General features: G+C 38.0%; 1 pseudogene; it reads right to left on the bottom strand.

The window, feature by feature from the left end:
- Positions 1–10518: 10518 nt before the first annotated feature.
- Positions 10519–12881, bottom strand: LOC110540470 (zinc finger protein 73-like; annotated as a pseudogene).
- Between the last annotated feature and the right edge of the window lie 3393 nt (positions 12882–16274).

The following is a 16274-nucleotide window of genomic DNA, read 5'->3' as shown; positions in this document are numbered from 1 at the left end:
CTATCTTCATGCTATTCTTGCTGACCAATCAAAAGTGGTCTGATTTTCAGGTATAAAAACCCTGTGCTTTGCATGTTCAGGGTTGTCTCCTGTCTTTAGAGGGGTGACCCTATCACGATTGGAATAAACCTCTTGCTTTTGCATCGAGAAAAAAAAATGAAAAGTATCTTGTGACTATCTCTCAGAATAACAACACGTCAGGTCAAATAAAGTGCAGAAAATGATAAATGTAAAATTATCCATACCCTTAGCACACATCATATTACCCACATTATATAAGATAACTAAATAGGGACAGAATAATTTTTTTTCTTAAATAGCAATATATCTCTTCTAAGCAGAAACTTCAATTCCATAATTAATTGAAAATAAGAAAACATCAAGGATTTTTCCCTTGTAAATTGTTCACTCACCCAATGAATTTTCTCTGTCCTCAGCAGTGTTTTCTAGAGATGCAGTAATGTTAGCTGAGGATCTGGGGACAGATCCTCAGTGTGTGGAGGGGATAGATCTAGCAGGGTCTGGAGCCAGAAGGTTTGGAAACATACTCTGTGGAGTCTGAAGAAGAATGAACCTAGTTAGACCCTGGAATCTCCTTTTATGGAGGCTCTGAAGACCACGCCCACTTCCTTCCCTGGTTGCTTTTACTAATGCTTCCAATAGGTGAGCTGCAGTAGATTGAATCAACCCTCTTTCCAGTCTCCACAAGCAAATCTCCACAACAAGGTTTCCTAAATTACTGTTTAGCTGGGTGGCAGATCACACCTTTAATCCCAGAGTCCTAGGAACTGTACAACTGAAGCAAAAAGATTTTTTTGTTCCAGGCAGCCTAAAATATAGAGTAAGAACTTTGTTGTTTTGTTTTTTTTTAAGAAATTTTACAATATTTTGTTGTACCTAAATATTTCACAGTGTGCTCATATTTTGCTTTTGATCATGTAACAGATGCTGATGTCAGCAAGTTCTGGTTCTAGTATATACCAAAGACTACTTTTTCCAATCATTTTCATTCCCTACTCACTAACTTTATTTTCGAAAATAAAAATGCCACAAATCTCATTCTGTTTACTTTTGACTCTGTAGCATGATATTGGAGTTCAAGGTTTTCTACCTCCCCTACTGTCTAGAGTTCATGTTACCCAGACAGAGAATTCTGTTTTAATGCTGTAGCTGTGCAATAGTTAAGAACCTTCTGCATCTCAATCAGGTTACTTTTGCACATGTATGCTGAGTTTGTATTTTTTGTGTTTTTAGCTGAAATAAAAGTGCATCACTTTCTCCTTCTCTTCCCTTCTTACAGATCCTTTAAATCATCAGCCACAGAAGGTTTGACTAGGGTTTTAAGTGGATCCTCATACCTTTAAAGATCTAGGTTTAGGTGGGTCTTTATATTTCAAATAATTCAATCAAGGAAAATCCCTCAAAAGAAAAATTCCAGCTGGGTGTGATGGTACATGCTTACAATCCTAGCACTCAGGGAAACAGACTCCGGTGGATATCTATGAGTTCAAGGCTAGCTTGGTCTACAAAGTGACTCAAGGACAAAAAAGACTACATAGAATAACCCTGAAGAAAGAAAGAAAGAAAGAAAGAAAGGAGGGAGGGAGGGAGGGAGAGAGGGAGGGAGGGAGGGAGGGAAGAAGGAAAGGAGGGAGGGAGGGAGGGAGGGAGGGAGGGAAGAACGAAGGAAAGAAAGAAAGTGAAAGATGGATTCTAGCCTCATGGGTTTTACTTAACTTGAGGAACAGTCAAGTTGACAAGCAAGAATAGTCATCACAAGGACTGACCACTTTGTGCTAGGTGATCAGTAAGGGAGCTCATCCCTGATAGAGGCTAAATCTTCATCTAGGGGTTGGACTTTTTCAAAATTTTTACTACTACCTCATCAATATGTCCACTGTTCTGATTTGTTTATGCAGCCATTTCTAGAAGTGACACTTTCACAGCAGACTTCCTGGCATTCTTGCTCTTCCTATCTTCCTCACCCTCTTCCACATTGTTTCTGGAGCCAATGATGCAGGGGCTAGGATCTAGGTGTATCTGTTGGGCTGGGATCCCCATCATCTGTTGGTTTTTGCAGTCTGTACAGCTGTGGTATTCCTTGAGTGTCTGCCTGTGTGGCTCATTGCTTCTTTTCTATATTTGTAAATAAGCTTCACTAGGATTTTTAAAACTGGATTTGCAATCTAATGTTTTGTTTACTTTGATAGTAAACAAAATCAATGATAAGTTAATGTCTCTGCAAGTATGAGATCAAGGGAGCACAGGAGGACTGGCAGGAAAAGAGCATTTATGATTACTTATAAGTCATGGCAGTTTTCCATGTTGAGCTATGTTTAGTACTTAGAAAGCACAAAGGACCATAATGAGTGTGTTAAGATGCGATCCAAGTTCATTGCAAATTTATTTATAATGGGCAGGATCTGGAAACATCCTAGATATCCTTCAACATAAGAATGGATACAGAAATTTGTCACCAGCCAGCAATAACACCTGAATACCATCTGAGGGAGAGCTTGGGAGAGAGAGGGAGATAGGATGACACAGAGAAGGACACCAAGTCTACATGCTGATCAAAGTGTCAATTTAATGGACGTCAGGTTAACACTTAAGTAGGCAAAAGAGTTTCTCACGCAGGCAATTTTACTTAACCAAAACATATGAGGGCTTACTCAAGGTTACACAGAGTCTGCTGTCTGGTTACTGTGCTTGCACAGAGTTTCTCAGGGTCAGAGCAATCTGCTGTAGGACCACCAACGTCAGTCTATGAGAGATTGGACTTTGGAAAATAAGCAGAGCCAAGAGGCTGAATTCCACTGCTCAGATGACATTACCTCCAATTTTGCCATTAACTCCAAAAAGGCTGCCACAGAAATTGTGGCACATTTGCACAATGGAATACTATTAAGTTATTAAAAACAAGACAATCATGAAAATTGTAGGCAAATGGATGGAACCAGAAAAGATTATCCTGAGTGAGGTAACCCAGAAACAGAAAGATAGGTATGATATACACTCACTTATAAGCAGATATTAGCTGTATGATAATGGATAGCCATATTAAAATCTACAGACCTAAAGAAACTAAACACTAAGGAGGACCCTAGGGAGGATGCTTAAATCTCATTCAAAATTGCAAACATGAAAAACAGGAGCAATGGAAGAGAGGAAACAGGATGGGAATCTACTATACAGGGTCCTCTGAAAGGCTCCACCCAGGGGATCACAGCAGATACTGAGTCTCACAGCCAAAGTTTGGGCAGAGAACAGGGAGTCTTATGGAAGAAGAGGGGGTGGGGATAGGATATATAAGGGACAGGGGAAGACAGAGAGAGGGTTGGACTGGGGGGAGCTGAGGGAAGGGGCTTCAATCAGGATATATAATCAATGAATTTTTTAAAAAATTAAAATTATACAAAAGCTTTAATCCAAGGAGTATGTAAAATGATGAGGAGGAAGTCTAAAATTATATGTAATTCACCCATTAAACCCAAGATGATGAAACTGGATTTGTCAGTCTGGTGAAGATTTGTTCCTAATTGGAGTCAACATGAATCTTACTGATAAAGTCATTGATGCTAGTGCTTCTATGTAGCCTCTTCCTCGTAACTGAATTAAAATCACTATAGTATCATGAGTTACTGGATAGAAGACCAGGAGATGCAGCCCCTCCAATTCCCTTTGCATTTCTTTGCATCTAAAGTCATAGCTAGAGCCTAGAAAGATTTATCCCTACAAGCCATTTATGGGTGGCAGCCATTTAGAATCTGCCTCTGAGAATTCTAGGGCAAAAAAAGTGAAGCATTTGGTTCTTTTAACCAAACTTTTAGTGTGTGAGCTAAGTTTTGTGCAAAGCTCCTTTAGCCTCCAATTTGGTGAGCTGAGACTTAGAGAAGGTAGGTATGGGATGCAGGCTTCCTGAAGTGGAGGTTGATGTGTTTCCTCTTTTGAGAATTCTCTCTGTAGACCTGTTTTTCTTTTTTATTGGGTTAACTGTGTATGTAATGTCCAGTTTTTTAGTTCCTTATATATTTTAGATATTGGCTCTGAATGTGTAGTTTGAATTTTAAAATTATCAGCCTACAGGTTTTTAAGTTATCATCCTACATTTTCTCTCCATTATCTTTTAATATACAGGAGAAACTGAATGAAAATATACTTTTCCTACTAGGACTTGTTCTGACCTCCTCGGGTACCAGACATGTACATACACAAGGATGTATGTATGCATATGTAATGCCAGGATCACGGGACTCTCAGGGACCAGCAGGAGATGACTCGATGAAAGAGTAACAGAGCTTTATCATGAGAGCGATCAAACTCGGGACCCAAGTCTCAGTGACACAGCAGTATATAAGTGGGAACCTGAGGCCTGAGAGAGCAGGGCTTTTAAAGGAAAATACTGTAAGCAGGGGGTTTCCATGACAGCAAGCAGGGGGTGGCTACATGTTTCCATGACAGAAAGCAGGGGGTTTCACACCTTAATGTTACAGAATTGGGTAAAAGCCATAGGGGAGAGGTGACTGTTTATATAATCACAATTGCTAGGGAGATTGTCTCTATTTTTCATTAAACATTTATTCTGTGATAATTTGTGGAGGCTGTTGCTTGGAGAGCTAAATATGTTTTCTGCCAGGTGCACATTCTGTGATATTTCCTGGTACCTGAGTTCAGCTCCCAGTCAAAATGGCTCCTTATTTCAAAATGGAGTCACCCAGGTAACTTAAACCCTTAATTCCCCACCCCCTGCTTTTTTTTAATAAAGAGGCCAATCTTGGGCTTTTACACTCCATGGTCAACTTCAAATTGATACTACTGGGTTCTCATTACCATCAAATGCATGATCCCTAGTCTTTGTCTAATATATCCTAACAACTCATTAAGCAAGCATGATCCAAAAATGACCAAATGCAAAAGATTCTGCCTTTGAGCTGTTATGATTCTGGCTTTGTAATCCAGTATTGCAATTCTATTTCTGCTCCAGCTAAGCATGTCCCCAAAATAATAGGTAATGTCAGGGAGCCCCCTTTGATGTAGCATTTCAGCCTGTAGGTGGGATTTGGGTCTGGTACTCTCTTTTTCTGAAACTGCTTCAATTCTGACAATAGGACTTTTGGCATCAGGGGCTATGAAAGCTGAAAAGCCAGCCAAAGGCAGGGCAGTGGGGCAGTACTCAGAAGCGTCCGGTTAGTTGATCTATCTGACGAGGCAGTGAGCAATCATGTCAGCTTTCAGCAAGTTCAGATCTCAGCTTGCATTCTCAACCAGGTGAAAATCTGCTGAGACAAATTCAAACTAGAAATCAATGGAAAAAGTGAAAAATTTCAAATCCAAGGAAATAACTCATCTGGGGTTCGTTCAAGCTATGTCAGATTCAGGTCTCATGACTTTCTGATTCCCTGAAACATATTAATTTTTAGTTTGCAACAGAAAATATATAAAAAGACTCAGAAAAAGAATATATCAATAAGTTTTTGTGAATAACAGGTAAAACTGCATCCAATGGAATCAGTGTCAATTCTTCCTAGGTGTTTCTTTTATAACTTTTATAAGTAATTTAAACGTGTCCATGGTCTTTAACATTTTAAACTTGAACATTTTAGCTGTGAGTACAGCTGTTGGTAATCACCCATCATGCCATTTCTTATATACTGGAAAGTTAGGCAGAAATACATTAACGGCTTTAGTGCTAAACTCTAAATAGTTGGACTTTCCCTAGCAAAGCAATTAGATAAGAAAAACCTGTTTGCCTTTTTAAATAGAAGACCTAGTACTTAATAATTTTAACTAGTAAATTAACCAAAGAACTAACAATAATCTAATTATCTGCTCTTTAGCTGCAAGGCTACCATAACCTTAGCTTAGCCATCAATGTAATCAGAGACCTGAGAAGGAAAAATCATGAGTCAAATAAATGAACTGATTCATGAATCAATCAAAATGACAGTGACAACTAGTCAGTCCATCACCCTAGGCAGCTGTCCCTGGCTCCTGTGGTCTTCTGGCATCATGAGCAAGGGTGGCCCAGTATCCAGGCACAGAAGATGAGACACTGTTTCTGTGGAGAAAGAAACGAGAAAATGGCCTCACCTCGCCCTTAGCAATGTGAAACATTGGCTGTCCAGGTGTCACAGTTTAGGCTGGTCCCTAGCAGTGGTACAGTTGGGGTAGGTTTTTCCCAGTGGATAGCATATCATAATCCAGAGTTGCATTGTGCCCAAATTTTCTTGGAGACCTTGGGAAACTACTGCCAGGATTTTGGGACTCTCTGTCATATAACCCTATACAACCCTGTGCTAACATGGAGCTGCAATGAAGAACATAAAAAACATTTTGTATTGAAGAAACATCAGCCTTTTAAATGAAGAGTGACATATATTACAGTTCTTTTTCAAATCATGCTTGCAAGTGAAAAAAAAAAACAAAGCAAATACATTTTATACTTTCTATAACATTCTATATACCTTCAGGTTAGGCTTTTCCCAGCTCCATTCTTTTGATTTAATCAGACATTTTTCTTGCTTTTCAGACAATATAAGTTTCCATCAGAACCCTTTTTATTATTTTATCATTTTGACATAATACATTTTAAAAACAGCAATTTTCTTAATTGGCTCAAATAGTATGGCTTGGTTTTACTCGGTAAAATTAACAAAATATATACCAAAGTCTTTTTGTCCTCCTCCAAAAGATTGAGAAACTGTTTCAAGTTTCCTGTTAGAATGCCCAAGGTCATTGTCTAAAAAGCCTGATAAACTTTAAAATGTTTTATAGACATAAACATATTTTAAACCCACTTTAGCAATATCAAAGTACCCTTTTAAGAAATGAAATGACAAATTATAACTATAATTTTAAAAGTCAAAACCAAATTTCATCAATGCAAACAATTCAGTACATTTAAAATCAATAGCAAGTGTATTATTTTAATATTGGTTGCCAGTAAGAAAAGTTCTTATATAAAAACATATGGAGGTGTGGTTTTAATATTGTATATAAACAGAGTTTCAAACCAAATTATTTTAATAAACCTGGTTTTTAAGACAGGACAGAAATTATGTAAAGTCTTAATACATTTAATAATTAATAATTAGACATCATGATATATAAAACATAGTAAACTTACATATTCAAAATAAACAGACAACACTATAAAACTCATTTTTACTCCCTTTAGCTGTAATTTCAAGGGAGGAACACCTTGCTACCTGTTGAATCCAATTATTATGATCATAGAGCTTACAGCTTTCTTACCTGAGAAGCTGCTGGTGCCTTTTTAAGAACTGTCTGCTTGCACAGGAGCCTTAAACATTTCTCCAAACATGTTTTAATCCACTTCATCAGTAGCATCAGTCTTAAGGTTGGGTATTATAGGGGCAGGCATCCCATGTAATATCTTAAAGGCAGTTAACCCTAGCTGGTAAGGGGAATTCCTAACCCTATAAAGGGCAAAGTGGAGGAGCATCACCCAGTCAGTGCCAGTCTCAAAGGTCAATTTAGTTAAGGTCTCTTTTAACATTTTATTAATTTTCTCTATCTGTCCTGAACTTTGGGGCCTATATCTCCAATCTGCCCCAATAAACTTAGTTACATTCGGACTTACCTTTGACATAAATGCTGGTTGCGGTTTAAAGTCTTAATTTCTTTTCTTTTTTTTTTTTTTTAATGTCTGGAGTGGACTGGTTAATGAAAGCCAAAGCAACCGTACCTGTTCTTTCAAAGAAGGTACTGGAATTTCATCTGTTCCCTGTCTGATATCATACACCTTGGCCGAATTAGTGGGCCATCTTGCGGTCACCTTGAGTCCTGCCAACAGAGTCTGATGGTAGACTAGGAGATATTTCCTACCTGAAGCCATGTCTGAATCCCAATTGGGCCTCTTGTAGGGAAATCAATCATCAATATGTGTTTGATCTCTATTTGGAACTCCTGTAGTATCTGGGACATTTTTGTGCACTTCTGAAATAATACATACACTCTCCTCTATGGCAGACAAAATGTTTAAAAGCTGCTGACAATCATCCAAGGTGGGCTGGTGGGTAAAAAGAACAGTTTCAAAGAGATCAATCAAATCCCTAGAATTGACAGAGAACTTGGCATTCTGAGTTCTATAGTGATCTTGTTCTCCAGAGAGAGAGAGGCTGCCTGGAGGCTCTGGGTCTTTGGTGCTGGGCCAGTTGGTGGCTCCAACCTCGATAAAGGAGCCAGAGCCAGCTGAGGAGTGAGAAAAGGTCTATACCAAGGGGGTGGAAAAATCATCTCCGTGGGGTCCCATCCTGCAAAACAGAATAGTAGGGGGTAAGGCAGCCAGGACAGTGGTCTCTGGTTTTGGAGAGCCTGTGGAAGGGGATTGTTAGTGCGGGTCAGAAAGGGCTTAATCCATGGAGGTGAATGAATCACTAGATCTTTCCAAACTGCAATATAGGGCACTTGGTCTGGGTGGCCACATACTTTCTGAAAGATTCTACTTCCTACCACAAGGATTGTGGGAAGATGGAAAATTCCTTCTGGCAACCAACCCACATTGAAGGCAGGCCACCCTGAGTTTCATTTTTCCTTTCCTCACATCAACTGAAAGACTGTGAGCTCTAGTCTTAACTTCCCTAAAATGAGTCATAAAGAAGTCAAGGGGTTTGGAAGTATTCTGTCCCATATTGTCAGTCAGTCTATCCATCAAAAAGAAACAAGAGAAATAAAACGGACAATTTCAACAAACAGTAAAAATCACACAAAGATGGAGCCAGCTGTCTCAGGCAGAAGCAAAACTAAAGACATTAAATCACAGCCTGTACCTGGGCTTTATCTCGGGACAAGACTGAAATCACAAAATTGAAAAGAGCTTCAGCTTCAAACAGAAATAGAACCAAGCAAATCAGACTGCAAACAATCACAGAAATGAAACAGTAACTCCTGGCACAACACCAAGCAAGAGACAATCACACACAGAGACGAAGTAAAACCAAAACCTGGCTTTTCCCAGACATCTCTGCCACAGAAGTTCCAGAAAGGCTAAAACTGATCCCCACTCCCCCACTCCAGCTTCCCTGCCATAGAAGTTCCGGATGGGTTAACTGATTACTGGTGAGAGGACCAGATGTCTTTGATGCCCCCGTGGGCAGTGGCTGTCTGGATGTCTCCCAAAGCCATATTCTGCCCCCTGACTGAAGGTTAACCAAACTATATAACAAAAAAACTTGAGACAGACAGACAACACAAAAAACATTTTCCCACAGGACTAAGCTCTCTTGGTCAGGGGTCCTAGAGGTTTTGAGGGTTCCCAGACACCGGAATCAATATAATACCAGAATCACGGGACCCTCAGAGACCACCAGGAGATGACTCGATGCAAGAGCAACAGAGCTTTATTACCAGGGTGATCGAACTCGGGACTCAAATCTCACTGACACAGCAGTAGAGAAGTGGAAGCCTGAGTCCTGAGAGAGCAGGATTTTTAAAGGGAAAAACTGTAAGCAAGGGGTTTCCATGACAGCAAGCAGGGGGTGGCTACATGTTTCCATGAGAGAAAGCAGGGGGGTTCATACCTTGATGTTCCAGACTTCGGTAAAAGCCATAGGGGAGAGGTGACCGTTTATATAATCACAATTGCCAGGGAGATTGTCTCTATTTTTCATTAAACATTTATTCTGTGATACTTTGTGGAGGCTGTTGCTTGGAGAGCTAAATATGTTTTCTGCCAGGTGCACATTCTGTGATATTTCCTGGTACCTGAGTTCAGCTTCCAGTCAAAATGGCTCCTTATTTCAAAATGGAGTCACCCAGGCTAATTTAAACTCTTCACACTTACATACATACATACATACATTCAAGGAAAATACTCACACATAAAATCAAGTAAATATACATTTTTTTCTTTCTTTAAAGAAAGCCAATTGGATACTGAGCTGTCATGGGCTACATCTGAGCAGGGGTTGTAGGTTATATCCATACATGGTCCTTCTTTGGATCAAGGCAGTTTTCTAATTGAAGAGGTTTTTCCCATTGTCATCTTTCTCATTAATATTAAGGCATGAATGATGTCAAAATGATCTCCAACATTAATTATATTCATAACTTTTTCTAAATTATTTTATAGAAGTATTTTCCACATTCATGGCATTGATATTCTCTTCAATGTGAGTTATCTCAGATATATCAAAGAAAACACATGGTTACAACCCTTATATACTTGAGATTCAGGTTTCTCCTACATAAATACTTAGATGCACACTAAGTTTTGAACTGTAGTAAAACATTTTTTCCACATGTATTACATTTATAAAAATTCTCTCCTGTGTGAGTTTCCTTACAACTTCTTAAGTGCAAGTTCTGGTGAAACTTCCTTCATATTCATTAAATAATTCCTAAACTTTCTCAACCCCGGGTGTGTTCTCTCCTGTAAACTGAGATTTGTTTTATAGAAAGAACACCTATACTACTCACAGTTAAGTGGATTCTTTGAGTACACGGTGCATTCTGAGGCCTAAATGTCAGGCAAATGTCTTTCTGTACCCATTATCATCATAGCTCCCCATGCCTGTGAGTATTTTGATGCCTACTTAGGTTTGATTTCTGTGAAAAAGGTTTTCTACATACATTACACTCATAGGGTTTCTTCTCAGAATGAATCAACTCATGTACAAAAAAGGATGATTTATAGCCAAACATTTTCCCACACTGAATGCATTTGTAGGGCTTTTCACCTCTGTGAATTCTATGATGCTTACTGAGGACTAACTTCCACTGAAAAGTTTTTCCACATTTATTGCATTCATAGGGCTTCTCGCCTGTATGAATTATCTGTTGCTTGTTGAGATACTACTTGTTTTGAAATGCTTTTCCACACTCTTTACATTCATTGATGAGTTTTGAGGTATGACTTATTTTGAAAGGCTTTTCCACACTCTTTACATTCGTGTAATCTCTCACTGTTGTGGATCCTCTGATGCCTCCTGAGGTCTGACTTTTGGTAAAAGGCTTTTCCACACTCATTGCATGCATAGGGCTTCTCACCAGTGTGCATTCTATGATGCAAGTTGAAGTATGACTTGTTATGGAAAGTTTTTCCATGTTCATATGGTTTATCACTCTTGTGAGTTCTCTGATGCATTTTGAGGTATGACTTCTTCAGAAAGGCTCTTCCACAGTCTTAACATTCATACGGTTTCTCACCAGTGTGAGTTCTCTGGTGCATTTGGAGGTACCATTTATGTTGGAAGGCTTTACCACACTCACAACATTCAAAGGGTTTCTCCCCAGTATGAGTCCTCTCATGTACAATGGGGGCTGACTTTTGCCTGAAGGTTTTATCACATTCACTGCATCTATAGGTCTTTTCGGCTTTTCTCCTGTGTGAATTCTCTGATGAATAGTAAGGGAAGATTTTGTGCTAAAGTGTTTCTCACATTGAATGCACACATGAGCTTTTTTCCAGTTATGTGTCCTCTGATTAACTCTAAGGTCTAATTGGCTAGTAAGTGCTTTCCTTCTTTCAAGGCATGTACAAGATTTGCTCCCTGAGAATGTTGCTTGGTGTTTAATGGGGTTACACTTTTTACTGAAAGTTGTGTTCCCTCCCTTAGTCGTGACATTTGATTTAACAGAAACTTGTTCATATTCATTATGCTTACAAGAAGTCAGTCCCATTTGAAGTCTCTTAGATGGAGAATTTTTTTAATAGTTTTGCCTCCTTTGCATCTTTCCCTTCTCCACTACACTGAAAATTCTGCCATCCAGTTTGAATCTTGGAATGTTTACCTAACTGCTCAGGACATCTGAGGGATTTCCCTACTACATGACAGTACGTGTTTCATGAGGCTCCGAAGTAAGACATGCATTTTGATATCCATTCAACTCCTCAGACTTCACTTTTGAACAGTTTCTGTGATTTACAACAAATTTTGAAATGTTCATGGAGCATAAATACAGTGTGTTTTCTAATCCACCTGTTTCTTCACTTGCCCTATTATGACTATTGGCACTAACTTGCCACAAAAGTCTTTCTTGAGTCTTCTGGTTGGTCTCAACTTTGCCATCCACATTGAAGAAGCCTGAAAGAGCAAAAAAAAATTCCTTATTTCTTGTCTTAACCTTGAGTCTGAGATCAATAAAAATCTTGTTCAAAAGATTTTCTAATGAATTCTCATGTTTATATAAAGAAAACTTTCTATCCTGCGAGCACATATTGTTATTAAAATAATATTAAGTTTCAGTTTATAAACTTGAGTTTATTTAATTTATTTTTTTGATTTCACATACTAAAATACACTAACACATTTTCCTAATGTTAAAGTGTTTTTCCTTGATTCATTTTATTTTTGTGAAGAAATATTTTGTTAAAATAGAAAATATCTATCAATTGGTAGGCATGGTTTTCCACTCAGAGAATGGTGACATTTTCTACAAGTTTCTATTCACATATACATTTTAATGAATAATATTGATGACCTTCATTGTTCTCTTCATTCTGGTCTAAAAGGGGCAACAATTTCCACAATATCCTCTTGGCAGATTATGAGCCAACTCCAGTTGGTTCCTTCTTAACCTGAACCTTCTCTTATGGCGATAAGTTAACATCTTTGTTTACTAACTGAATGACAGACTAAGTTTTTCAAACATGAATTTCTTCCTTTCCACTTCCACACAAAACAGATTCCAGTAACTGAAGTCTTAACTAAACAATAAATCCTGTTCTTCTCTGAACCAGAATAAGTATATGAAAAAAAAAAAAAACCTCCCATCTACCCCTCTAGAGAAATATGTATGTTGCACATCATCCTGAAATACCAGGCTAATTGTGAAATCATGAGCCTGACATTAGCCTCTGAAATGGTGATACATATACCAGTGTCTGATAATCCATGGCTTCTCAGGGATGTTATCATGTTTACGGAGTCTTCTCTTAGTTTCATAAAAAGTGGAGTCTTCTGCCATTTCTCATTAGTTTTGTTGCTTTAGAATTTGAGGAAAAAAATTAAAGAAGGAAGTGTTACATTCAAACTATAGTCCCCATTCAAAAAACCAAACAAACAGACAAAAAGCTTTAGTTATTCAACAGGAAAACTTGTTTCACTTTTCCTTGGGAGCAAGAAATTCTTGATTCTTTCTCAATTAGGAATAACCCTTCCTATTTTGCATCCTCCTTTTTTATATAATGGCTCACAAGCCTCAGTTCTAGATCTGTTTCTATCTGTTCTCACCAACAACCTAAGTAAAATAATCTGTAACTTTAAATACCATCTGCCATTTATACTCTGGTTCAACATTAAATATAGGTGGTTGTGACTCCTTAGTGTAAATAAACTTATTTGTCTTTTATCAAAATATTAATTCCATGAAGTAAGGACTTTATTCTTACATTTTTATTGATGTAGAAATATAAAAGAACCAGCACTTGAAATTTGCCTATTAGAATGTACTAAACCAAAAACAAACACATGAAAAATGTCTGAGAACAAAATCCCCAAGAAACTGGAGTGTATGAGGCATTTGAAACTATGGAAGAAAGAAGTACCAGAAAAAAACATCAAATTAAAGAAGTCAGAGGTTAGTCTTGAAGGGAAATACAGAAAGAGCTCACTTGCTTCATCTGCTGGGCTGCCTAACAGGCCCAGTCACCATAAGCTGTGGCCACTGCTTCTGTCAGGCCTGCCTCTGCCTTTCCTGGGAAGACCTGCAAGTTCCTGTCCACTGCCCCAAATGTAGGCATCCATCCCAGGAGAAGGACTTCAGAACCAACATTGTTCTGAAGAAACTGATTGTCCACTGCCAAACAAGACAGCCTCATGAAATACATAAGCTCTGACAAGCACAATTGTGTGACCCACAAGGAGACAAAGAGCATCTTCTGTGAGGATAACAGGGTCCTCCTCTGTCAATGTGTTATGACTTCTAGGAGCACAAGGGTCACAGACACTGTCCCACTGAAACAGCTGCTGAAGGTAAAATTGTAAGTGATGTTTCTGAGAGAATATGACAGCTGGAGAGAGGAAGCTTAGTAGAGCACAGGAAGATGCCTGTCCTGATGATATCAGATCCATTGTATTCTGATTGGTGGCAATTTTTGAAGAGCTAAAGGAGAAATGTTGACTATAAAATGTAAACTTCCCTTGGGAAACATGATAAGTGTAAAATCATTTTTAGTCTTATGATTATTATGTTCATATCACTGAAAAGGAAAATAGTAAACTCACATCTTAAAAAGTATCCATGGCTGGAAATTGAATTAGCAAAAGTACATTAGAATTAGCTAGAGAGAAGCATCTGGGAATCCCAATAGAATCCAAATCACCCAGATATTAGTCAAGCCTATTACTCAGTTACTTGAGTAAAGGGTCATATTGTGTTGTTTATTTATATGATCTGAAATATAAAATTTGTAGCTACCAAATTAAGAACAGAAGGACATTGTAAGCTATACTCTCCCTAAACTAATTGTATTTTTTGCCCAAAAGTCAGTACATCATCAGTATTTATATTTATTGTTTTTTACAGGAGAAACTTCTGAAGCAAATGGTAATTCTATGGGAAGAGTTGAAAGAACATCAGGAGAATCTAGAAGCAGAAAAAAGAACAACCACTCAGTGGATGGTGGGTCTGGGACTGATGCTTAATCAGTCACAGGCAGATATATTGCAACCCTGTTGTTCACAGTTTTAGAATGAGGCATGGGATATGACGCTAGGAAATCCTTTTCTGCTGGCAAAAATACAACTTTTTATAGAGAACAAATGGCCTGGTTGTGTGGCAGAAAATTTGAGGCTGATTAGTAATTGGCTGATAGTTCACAACAGTGACGGTAGTATGAATTCTAATTACTGTATGCTGACTTTCATATTTATATTAACATACTAATTATCAATCAAAAATTTTTCTTCAGGTAGCTCAGGATATCTTTTAGTAGAAAAATATGAATAGAGAAAAGGATGAACTTTTATTTTTGCTTCTGCTATTAATAAATAAAAAATTGATGAAGTCAAAGAATTTTTATTTCTGAAAAATGGGGACAGTAAATCAGTGTGTGCAGCACACTAACAGTATCCTCTAGTCAACTTTCAACATAGAAGGAGTCAGTGGAGAGGATAAAATACTCTGTAAATGTGATCTAGAATGTCCCTTTTCGTTCAGGACTATGTGACTCTTCAGAAAGAAATGATCAAAACAGAGTATAGGAAATTCCATACAGTTCTCTATGACAACTTATGCGATTGTTTAATGTTCTTAAAGGGTATTTCGCTCCTACCTCCTCCCAAAACAAATTGACTCCAGAAGCTCAAGATACATTATTATTAATAATAAAGGCTTTAAAAAATCAATTTGTAACACATTGGGATCCAGATAGTCCTCCCTCATTACTTGTATTTCAAACAGTCAGCTCCCACTGGATTGTTATGGCAATCTAATCCTCTATTGTGGATCCACTTGTCAGCTATCCCCAATCAAGCTATTTTGCTTTATTATGAGGCTATTGCCCACATCACTGTGTTGGGATGCACCCAGGCAAGGGCTTACTTTAGAATTGAGCCATCCAAGATTATTATACCATATAGTAAAGCTCAGACTAATTGGCTTTATGCCAATTCAGATAAATGGTTACTTTCTTTGGCTACAACTAGATAATCATTAACCTTCCAATAAGATTATTCAATTTTTTACCTTACATAGTGTTGTTTTTCCTATCATAGTTAAAAATAAACCTTTAAAATGCTTGTTCTATTTTTTCTGATGGTAATGCTAAAGAAAAAGCTGGCTATACTGTTAATGGAAAAAAAAGTTATTTTTCAAGTTCCAGGGTTATCTGCTCAACTTGCAGAATTTACGGCTATCCACACAGTTTTACAACATTTTTCTGAGCCTTTTAATTTGTTTACCGATAGTGCTTATATTGCTCAAGCTAATCCTAAGCTTAAAACAGCAGGCCAGATTCTTCCTACCACTCGGGCTAGTCAAATGTTTACTTAGATTCAAAGACTTATCCAGGCTCGTCATAATTCTTTTGCTATTATTCATGTTAGAGCTCATTCTGGCCTCCCTGGACCTCTTGCTTTAGGTAACCAGACTATGGATAAAGCCTTAATAACCTTGGCTCAAGAAACACCTATACAAAAAGCTCAATTGGCTCATAAATTACATCATCTTAACAGTCACTCCTTACGTTTAACTTATGGCCTTACCAAAAAACAAGCCAAAAAATTGTTTAAAAATTATAACAATTGTGATGTTTTCTGTCCAGTACCTCATCTTGGGGTTAACCCCTGATCACTGACCCCAGGTCAGCT

This window comes from Meriones unguiculatus, chromosome 6, assembly GCF_030254825.1.
Source record: "Meriones unguiculatus strain TT.TT164.6M chromosome 6, Bangor_MerUng_6.1, whole genome shotgun sequence".
Taxonomy (NCBI): Eukaryota; Metazoa; Chordata; class Mammalia; order Rodentia; family Muridae; genus Meriones; species Meriones unguiculatus.
This window is presented reverse-complemented; position numbering and strand designations above follow the sequence as displayed.